Raw genomic sequence first — 10,791 nt, 5'->3', positions numbered from 1 at the left:
CTCTCTCTCTCTCTCTCTCTCTCTCTCTCTCTCTCTCTCTCTCTCTCTCTCTCATTATCTGCAGGTGCAGGTTAGGCCATAGTACACTAACATTTGTTTTGAAACAAATGGTTCTAGAGGAATTCTAGAGTTTGCCAATTTCTGTAGTGTAGAAACATCAGGGCTGATTTTGACTGAGCCCCATGACAAAATCCTTGGAATTTAATAACTGACCTTATAAACCAGCACAAGCTGGATGCTTCACATCACTGTTTCAGTTTTTTCAGACGCTCGGAGACAGGGAGACTCAGAGACAGGTGAGCTCAGTGATGTTGCTGTCCTGCCTCCATCCAAGTTCACCAGTTCCTACTCAATGGAAGGTGGCGTTTACAGGACCTGTTGTCTCCTGGGCCTACTCCCAGAAGTCTACTGATGCTGGTTTGAGGTGCCTGGTGCTGGCAGAGAAGGAGGAGATAGATAGATAGATAGATAGATAGATAGATAGATAGATACTAAGAGTAAGACAGGAAGGCAGGAGAACAGAAAGAAGGAAGACAGGAAACAAGGGAGGGAGGACTAAGAGAGGCAGGCAAGAGAAAGGAATGGAGGAAGGAAGGAAGAAAAGGGATGGAAGGAGAGTGGAGGGATGGAGGGAAGGAAAAAGAAGAGTCAGGAAGAGAAAGGAAAGAGAAGGAGAAGAGGGGAAGAGAAGGAAAGCAGGGACTATGTGCACTGAGCACAGTGTGGAAAGTACATGTCTTTCACCACAGCGCTAGAAGGTAGAGGCAAATTCTTTGAGTTGGAGGCCAGCCTGGTCTACATCATTACAGTCTAGGCAGTTAAGGAGACCCCCCCCCACCTCCTAGATGTTGGAAGTACAGACTGCATCGAGAAACTTTGTCTCCAAAAACAAACAAACAAAGAAACAAACACAAAAAACAAATAAGTAGAACTGCACAGATGTGAGTTTCAAGGAACTCAGAGAGGAATATATATCACCCCAGTATCATCCTGTGCCCTCAAAGTGGCCGAGGACGCTGAGATCTACATCTATCAGCTGCTAACCTCTCTCTGGCAGGCCAAGTCCAGGACACTTTGATGGCTTGGCTCAAGGTGGGGGTAAGCTGCCTTGATTCCAGGTCTTATGTTTTAAAGTAGAGAGAGACCCTTGGTGCTGGACGGAGTGTCAGCAGATAACAACTCTGGGTGAACTGCAAAGTGAACCAGGGAAGTATAGACGGTTGTACTTGTTGGAGGTCACATTTGCACAAGGTCCTGGTAAGGATTAGAGGAGCCTTCGTGCGATTCAAACTCTTCCTTCCTTGCCACTGGAGAAGAGCAAGTAAGGAGAGCCCCTCTCCTAGATCTTGGAAGTGCCGTGTGTAGTCTGGTGACAGCACTGGGCCTCACTCTTCCTAGTGACTGGATTTGGTGGATGAAGCTCAGGAAAGACAGGAGCCCTGGTGGATGTGGTAACCTCATGCTCACAGGTGTGATTTAGCTACCCAAGGCACCTCCATTCGGGGCGCATTTATTTCTTTTAAAAATCCAGTCTCTTTATTTGAAAGCCTACATCCAGAAGCTAGAACAATAAGCCAGAGAAGAAGCAATTCCACAAAAGCCACACAGGAGGGAAATGAACTAAGAACACAGACCTTCCCCGGGCCACCCAAGCCTCTTTTGAAGTGTACAGAATAACAAAATATCCAAAACAAAACAAAACAAAAAAACACATGCACAAAAACCAACAGAAGCCAAAGTCTGTGTTTCTCAGGGTTCCTTAGCCAATGGTGTCGCTGAGAGGTTTAAATGGCACTGTTTGTTTAAGAGCTGAGCAGGTGCTCTTCTGTGTCATTCACTGGGAACAAAGCACAGCCCTGGCCTAGGCCACGGGGACAGCCATTAGCGAGAGAAGGAGGGAAGGCACGTGGGCCAACCTTTCAGTGTGGAGAGGGTCTTGCTTTGTTTCCTTTACTCAAAGTAATTTCTTCTTGGCAAAGCTGCTGGGTTAACATATGACTAGATTATATCCAAATTTGAGAGAGAGAGAGAGAGAGAGAGAGAGAGAGGGAGGAAATTTGAGGGAAGCAATGAACAATGAACAGATGTGCCATGCCCTCTGACCCCTTTGACCTCCTTGCCCTGATGACCCCTTTGTCATTGTCCTCATCTCCCCTCACCTGTGATCACAGACTGAAAGTTTGAGCTCACACTGAGGAAACTCACCTGGAGAGGATCTCAGAATGAGTCAGGCAACACTCTCCTTGTGTTGTTTGAATGAACAGATGACAGGCCCACAGAGCTCCTCTGGGGACCCTATAAAGCTCTAACTGGAGTTGATAGAAACATCCACATGGACACAGAACTGACCTCCACACCAGCTTTTAGTCCCAGGTTGGCTGCTTCCTAATAGTGAACGAACACGAGTCCCATTAGTGATAAGAGTTTCAGTTTCCTCACCGTGAACCCTGTAGGACACTATTTACCTTCTGGGTTGTGTGTGGGTTGGGGGGTGGGAATCCCAAAAGTCAGATTGTGGTAGCAATGGGATTCACAAGCTTTTTGATTACAGTACCCTCGCCACTTGTAAAAACTATGGAGCGTAACAAAGATGCCGGAAAATTCTGTAAAGTGCATCTCATTGACTACCAGATATTCTATGAAAAATCCCATTTATACTTAAGGTACAACCAGAGTCCTTGCCTACCCATGTAAGGTCATGGGTTCAATCCATAGGTGAGTGTGTGTGTGTGTGTGTGTGTGTGTGTGCGAGAGAAAGAGAGAGAGAGAGAGAGAGAGAGAGAGCTCCACAATATGAGAAATTGAGAAAAGGGTTAACTCTGTAGGCCCCTGGCCCCTGGGCATTGGAAACCCAGTACCAGTGCATTTGAAGCCGTTACATAATGCCCTGTACATTCGTGGTACCAAAAGCCAGTGTTTAGTGTCCAGAGAGTTGGCTTTTTTTAAAGAATGATTTTTAAATTTTTTTATGTACATGCACATGTGTATGTACATCTATTTGTTTGTACACCTGTGTAGATGCTCTCAGAGGTCAGCAGAGGATGTCAGACCTTCTGAAACTTTACAAGCAGTTATGAGCCATTCAGTGTGGCTGCAGGGATCTGAAATTGGACTGGTATTTCTGGCTGTGCCGTGGGACTGGTGTATGGACCTTGTGATCTTGAAGTTGATGGATGAATGCCAGGAAGAGAGTACCTGAGGCAGGGATTCCACCAGAGAGGGCAGGTAGAGGTACCAGTGAGCAGGACTGGCCAGGCTCCCTTTCAAGTTTCTGTAGCTGTTTTGCACATTGAATCGTGCTGATGGATAGCACACGAGGCCGTGTGCAGGAGGAAAGGAAGATAGGTGGCCGTCAGGAGTGGAAGGCTTCTGAGAGACTCCAGCTGCCTGGACCCGAGAACAAAAGATTTTATCTCCAATTCTTTGTGTGACAACTTTGAAAGGACAACTTTGATTCCAGAGTGGTTGTGTGGATTTAGTGAGTTCTTGTCTCTTTGACAAGAAGGCAAAAACTAGGTGAAGGAAAGGACCCTATTAGCCAATGTGGGTTAATGAAAGGAGTTCTCTCTATTTGCCAAACGCAAAAACTTTCTCTGTCTTTGGGAAGCTTTTCCGAGTCGGTGCACTTAGTGCTGTTTCCAAGAAGGCTTTGAGTTTCTCTTGGTCTTTCCTGATGCTTTGTCTCCTGAACAGCCTCGTTGACTGGAGTCTGGGGAAGGGAAAAGCTGCCGCACAGTCTCATTGACCGAAGTCTGGGGAAGAGAAAACCTGCTGCACAGTCTCATTGACTGAAGTCTGGGGAAGAGAAAACCTGCTGCACAGTCTTACTGACTGAAGTCTGGGGAAGAGAAAACCTGCTGCACAGCCTCATCAACTTCGGTACCGGGAAGAGACCTGGCTTGTTGGCTTCTTTCCTCACTGTCCCTCCTCCATAGGCTGGCTCCAAGAGCTGTCTGTAGTGAGCCAAGACCACAAGTCTGCCTTCTGGCCTCTTTCCCGCCCGCACCTCTGGTTTCTTCTTTCTGAACCTCAAGTTGACATCTGTCAAAAAATTTGATAGTCATTAAAGTCAGGGCCCACCTGGTCTGTCTTAACAACAGCCAACGACTCCATCCTCCTCAGCTGCAGTGCTGTCAACAGCAAAGGGAAGGCTGGACCTGAAGTTGTCCCTGGAGATTAGAGGCTGGGTGGAGACAGGAGCTGTGAGCATCGGCTGGCACCAGTAAGATAAGCAGCATCCTTCCAAAAACCGAGGGCGACGGCAGGATGAGATGCTCAAGCCAGCGCCTTGTCTACACGCAATGCTTTCGTGAAGACGTGCTCTAGCTTTACTGATCTAAGAGGTCAGTAGTGTTATGAGCAGTACTTACTTATTTTAGGCTCTGCAGGCCTCGGGATCGCTACTAAGCAACTCCACTCCTGTAGTAGGGAAGGCGGCGCAGACGGTAAGTCATTCAATGGGGAATGTTTTCCAACTAAACCCTGAGCTGTATTTCAAAAATGGGTGTCAGAAAAACGTGGCACAGACAGGCATCACGTGCCATCCCACCCCACCCCCACAACAAGCACTGTCGGGCAACAACTCTGTAAAAGCAGTTTTGACTCAGATCAATAATGAAGTAAACTGGCCAGGACTGGGAAAGCAACTTGGGCGAGGGTACATAGCAAACAGTGACCAAAACAGAATGGAGGCCCTGTGTGGACTGAATTCTAAAACTGAATATTGCAGGTCCCAATTTACCTCAATGTCTCGATTTGCCATGAGCCTGAGAACACACTTGGTTTGGGGACACTTAGCAGAGGGATCTTCAGCACTTCAGGATGAGACTTGAGGGTCCCACCCCCTCCCTGAGACACCCCAGAGAAGCCAGAGGTCATCAGCTGTTGCCACCTAGACTCTAGATCTTACCAAGAGGGAGGTGGTCAGAGCTGAGTGACAACTCCCACGCTGCCAGGATGACTGGGCTAGAAGCAGGGTTTGGCTAGCAGCTTCCTGGCGCCCAGTTAAACTTTTGACTTTCCAAATTAGAGAAGTTGAAAGTTCTTCTGGGTACTTTTTTTTTTTTTTAAGGGAAACATGTTTTGTCGTTAATTATTTACCAGAAACGGCTCTCTTCTCTCCTGCCCTAACCAGAATTATGTTCCCTTCCATTTTCTGCCTTCCAGCCGTTTAACACTGTCTGCAGAATTGTCAGGGGTTCCTCCTCTCAGACCAAGGAAGGGTGCACGTGCCTAGGGACAGGGTTGGTGGCAAGGGCTATGTCCTCCCTACAGAATTTCTTGCTCTCAGCTGCCTTGAATCTGATATGTGGTTTAGTCACCCAGTTCCTCCCGCTGAGTTCCTCCCTTATCTGAGGTATTTTATGGACTCTCTCCACAGAAGCTACTTGGGTGGGGGTGGGGAAGATTCCTGATCCCATTGTCACCGAGGTTAAACATTAAATTGATCGGGTTTCCTCCCCACCCCAACTCTGTCACCTTTAAACCCCCTTTTGGGCACACCTCTGGGCCGAGGCAGGAGGTGCTAATGGCCTGATTCACACCTGTGTAAAGTCAGGATCAGCTCTAAGGAGCCTAAGAGTATACAACCAAGGGTAAGGGGCTGAGGCCGCCATGGAGACCGTCATACAGCAAGCCCCTGGACAGAGGCATCCAACACAACTCTAATCCGCAAACCCTGTCAGCAGTTCCAAGCAGCAGGGAAGGAGTTAAGAGGCTCTTCCTTTGGAGGCACCTCTCCACGCAGCTCCCAGGGCACAGGGCTTAGCCCAGGATCATGTATAATTGATACCATCAGTCTCATGTATACCCATTCCCCATGCCGATAATGAGGGAACAGCCTAGCAGAGGCCAGGGCTCAACACCCTAGGCAGGGTCCTTCTCCAAGCTTTGCTTTCAGAATAGGGGGGCAACGGAGTACACGGCGGAAGCCAGTGGTAGAAGAGGGGCAGCCATGGCAGTGACACCCCGGTTGGTCCAGTCAGACTGGTGGGGGTTGTGTTTATTTTTCATAATCTCCTGCCCTGCTGTGTAGCCTTGAGAGGTTCAGTCTACCTTCCTCAGCTCGGTCTCCAGACTCACATCCTGTTCCCCTCTAACTGCCCCCCCCCCAATCGCTGTGTATGTGGGGGATGCTGGGACAGGCCTGTCTCTTTTGGGGATAGGTTAGGCGAGCCACTATATGAAGTACAAAGGTGTTTCAGTAAAAGGTGAAAGGAGAGAACCCCGAATCTGACCCTCTGCACCACAGAGACCAAGATCTATTCATGGTGCACACCTGTGATTTCAGTCCCTTGGAGATGGAGGCAGGAGAATTGCAAGTTGAAGTGGGGTGAGCTGGTGAGATGGTTCAGTGGCTAGAAGCACTTCCTGCTTTTGCAGAGGACCTAGGTGCCATTCCCAGAACCCACATGATGGCTCGCAACCATCCATAATTTCCATTCAGAGGATCTGAAGCATTCTTCGGACTCTGTGGCCACCAGGCATTCGTGTGGCGTGCTGACATACATTCAGGCAAACATACATACACATATTTAAAATTGAAGCAAAGGGTCATCTTTGGCCTCACACAGCATTTGAGGCCAGCCTGGGCCATGATGACCCTGTTTTAAAAAGTAATCGATACATTATCATACATATTTATGGGTACAGCGAGATATTTTGATACATATATACAGTGTTTTCGACAATGCCCTCTAAATATTTCTAAGATGATGCCCTAAACAGAAATAAGGATGACAATATCTCGGGGAGAAAAATAAAATTACAAAAACCAAACAAACAACCCCACACAAAGCCTAACAGAGACTCTAAAAGCCACCGCCAGTGGGGTGGCTTGGGCAAGCCCTTAGTTCAAGCTCTCTAAGTTCTTCCTCCCCTTCCCTGTGGGCTGCAGGCAAGCTTTCAGAGCAGTACTGGAGTGAGGGAACTTTGGAACCCATAATCTCTTTATGTGAGGGCTAATTTCAGTTGTCAGCGCCACGGGCCAACAGATGCGGATAGCTCTGGGTGTGACAGCAGGAGGTGGTCTCTAGAGCAGTCTAGCATGAGTCAGGGATTAGGAATGAATGTGTTCTCCAATCTACTGAGGCCGAAGGTGCCAGCAGGATGGAGGAAGGGCCCATTTGTTCCTTTGCCGACCATTTTCTCCTGGGACGGAGACTGGACATGGTGGCTCTCACGCTTTTGGCATTAGACTAGGACTAGCACCTGTGTTCTCTGGTTCTCAGGTCTTGAGTTTAGGCTTGATGACGTTGACCTTCCCGGTTTTCTAGTCTGCAGGGCAGGATGGGAGATTTTTGGTCCTATGTAATCATGTGGTGCAGGTTGTCCCCCTCCTTCCCACATTTCTCCTCCTTCTGCCTGCTCTCCGTGGATACAGCCCCTACTCCTTTTTCTCCTTCTTCAGTGGAGCATCCACTGCATTCTGCAAATGCAAAGGGCTGTTAGGGATCTCAGGATAACACAGACTGCCCTTCTCTCCTAAAAATAGTGACCACAGTGATATTCACTGTAAAGAGATTTCTCCAGGGTGGGGAAGCACATCTCTATGTCACCATCAACTCCTTCCTGAGGCCAGCATCGATCTCTATCTGGATCAGACCCAGGCCTGGGTTCATAGGCCAGAACCACCTCCACAACCACATGACAGGGCAGACAAAAGCAAGAGAAGACCCAGGTCTCCTCCTTCTGTGACTATCCAGTAGGCTGTTATCTCTGCTGAGTGCCTAGTGCGTTGTAGCACTAGGATAACAGATGAATGAATGAATGAATGAATGAATGAATGAATGCATATTTGCTGTTACCAATTCAGTCCCTTCAGAATTATTTGTTACCTACGGTTGCACTATTATACAAGTCTTTTTTCTACTACAGAAGAATTACTTTTGTTGCCACTGTGGTGTTTATTACCCAACTGCAGGGGCTTCTGGGAAGCATGATGCAGCCGGCATTCGGGAGCATGGAGACAAGCCATCACATTTTTTAAAAGACCATCAATATTTTGATACTCCTTCCTTGAGAGATGGGGCTCTGTCACCTCTTCTTCTACCTGAGCAATGGAGTGACTGCATTGACTCACAGGATATGACATAAATGAAGCCTCTTGACTCTGCCCCTTTGGACCCTGCTGTCTCAGTCCCAGTTAGCCATAGAAACCAGTCCCATGGTTTCTGACTGCAAGGGCTTCTGGGAAGCATGGTACAGCTGACGATCAGGAGCATGGAGACAAGACATAGCAATCATCAGTGTGTTATCAGCTAGATGAAGCACGACTTAGGTCCAACCCAAGAGGCTACTGGGAGAGCTCAGTAAGATCCTGTCCCAGGATCTGTGCTCGGTAAACGGAAGCTCCTGGGGGTCACTGTGGTCGTATGTTTACTGCCTCTCTCTATCTACTGTGGAGGGCAACAGAATACACCAGCATAGTGTGAAGGGCAAGTCCCTTGAGCTAGGACCTCAAAAACTCAGACACTGAATGTGTATGTGGTTGCTCATGGGTGGGGGTCCACAGGGGATGAAATGAACAAATGAGACAGACATGCCTAGAACCCCAGCCCTTCAGAGACAGAGGCAGAGTGATAGCTGGATTTGAGACTTGCCTGGTCTAAGTAGTGGGTTCTGGGACAACCAAGGCTGTCTAGTGAGACTCTGTCTCAGAACACAGAAGACTGGGGATGTAGCTCAGTTAGTAGCCTGTGCTTGCCCAGCCTGCACAGAGCCCTGGGTCCAATTCCCAGCCTTGCTCATGGTGGTCCATGACATCCGCATTGAGGAAGTGAAGGCAGAAGGTGGTCAAGATGTTCTCAGCTTCATGGTAAATGCAGACAGGCCTGGGATAGATAATATGTCAGAGAAGCGGGGGGCGGGTGGAGAGAACTAGTTCGATTTAACCATGGGGACTAGATTAGGTTCCAATGCTTCCAACACAAGAAAAATGTGATTAGTGGACAGAAGCAATGTTTGCTTTAAGGGACCAGGGAAGCCATTTGGAGAATGTGCCACCTGGCTTCATTATGGTGCTTCCAAAAGGTGAGACAGCAGGAAAAGGCACTTCCAGAGAAGAAGCCAGCATGAAAGAGCAGGACAGCAGCAGATGGGAAAGGCAAATGGATTACATGGGACACCGAATAAAGTGTGTGTGTGTGGGGGGGGGGGGTCCAGCAGGAACCAAAAAGGGAGACTCGAATGTTGATGAGCAAGGCTGGCTTCCTGCTGTGTGCACGGGGAGCCAGCATAGGCTTAGGGCTCACAGTGACATGACTGGGGACCGAGGACAAGCTTCCGGACATGGTCACACCGTTCTGATGACATCTAGCAGAGTGGCTTCTGTATCTCTTGTCACAGATGGTAGAAACAAAAGGAGAAACGCTCACATCGAACTTCTCTGTGTCCCAGACTAGATAATTCCTTCTGCAAAATGGGTAGAAAGAGCTCTTTAGGGTCTCCATGGAATCAACTAGCTTCTCTTTAACATGTACAAGGGTCCCCTCACAGTCAGGGTGAGAAACACAGGTGTGGATGCTTCTGGTTGATGGCCTCCTTCTCCTTCTCCTTCTCCTTCTCCTTCTCCTTCTCCTTCTCCTCCTCCTCCTCCTCTTCCTCCTCCTCCTCCTCCTCCTCCTTCTCTTCCTCCTCCTCCTCCTCCTCCTCCTCCTCCTCCTCCTCCTCCTCCTCCTTCTCCTCCTTCTGATAGAGTTTCACTCTGCACCTCAGGCTAGTTTGGAATTCAGTATGTAGCACAGGTTGGCTTCCAATTCATGGTAATCCTCCTGCCTCAGAAATACAGGTATAGCCAAGGAATCTCTATAATAGGTGATGGTCTGACTGGGTGGGTTGTTTTCAGGGCTCCTGAGTAAAGTCCTCTTTACTGTTTTTATGATAGCTTTGCAGACATGTACACACACACGCACACATTCACACACATCCTCAAACACACGCGTGCACGCATGCGCACGTGCACACACACGCACACACACACATTTGTCCAAGAGTATAGTTTAAGTTCCTGAGCCCAGCCAAACAGACGCACAACCTGAGACTATTCATCACTGTGCCTGGTATCTCACGTTGGTCCCTACTGCATTGAGGAGATCAGGCGCTCTGCCATCTGAGACACTTGGCAGCTACCTTCCTTAGGAAATCAAAAGGCAAATTACCTTCCTTTTCTTAATCATCTCTTTCCTTACAAGATCTCACCTTTTGTTTTTCTGCACTTTACAAGGAAAGGTGTGTTTTCTTGCCTCGTGTGGAGCTGGCAGAAATGGGAACCCTTTGATTTTTAAGTAAGAAGGCAAGTCCTGTGTATGCAGTGGAGGCTCCTCCACGTAGGCTGGGGACAGTACCTCTAGGTTCAAGCTTCCCCGAGAGCTTGGAGTGGAAGGATTGGACTGAAACTTTAAACATTTTGAGCAATACCTAGACTATGTATAATTTATAAGCCACACACCGTTGGCTGTCAAATAGGCGATTGATCTGACTCGGATCTTGTTAATTATCTTCCACATACAGCCCTCCTTAACAGATCCTCAGTATACTGTGTATCAATATTAATAAGATTATAAAACACTATTGATAATTAGGAACAGAAAGGGCCCCAGCCTTTGATTCTGGCTGTTACAAATGCCCCCACTCTCCCCAGATTAGAAAGCGGCCACTTTCATTTAATAATATCAGATCAGAACGTCTGTGTCCTAAAGTGGGTTATTAGGAGACAGCTAAGACTCACCCGCGTGCAAGAGGCAGCTAGAAAATGAACGTGGCGGCCTCCCTGATGAGGAAAACTCAGCCTTT

The sequence above is a fragment of the Grammomys surdaster genome, unplaced genomic scaffold, assembly GCF_004785775.1.
Source record: "Grammomys surdaster isolate TR1022 unplaced genomic scaffold, NIH_TR_1.0 66, whole genome shotgun sequence".
NCBI lineage: Eukaryota > Metazoa > Chordata > Mammalia > Rodentia > Muridae > Grammomys > Grammomys surdaster.
Note: the sequence above shows the minus strand (reverse complement) of the source record.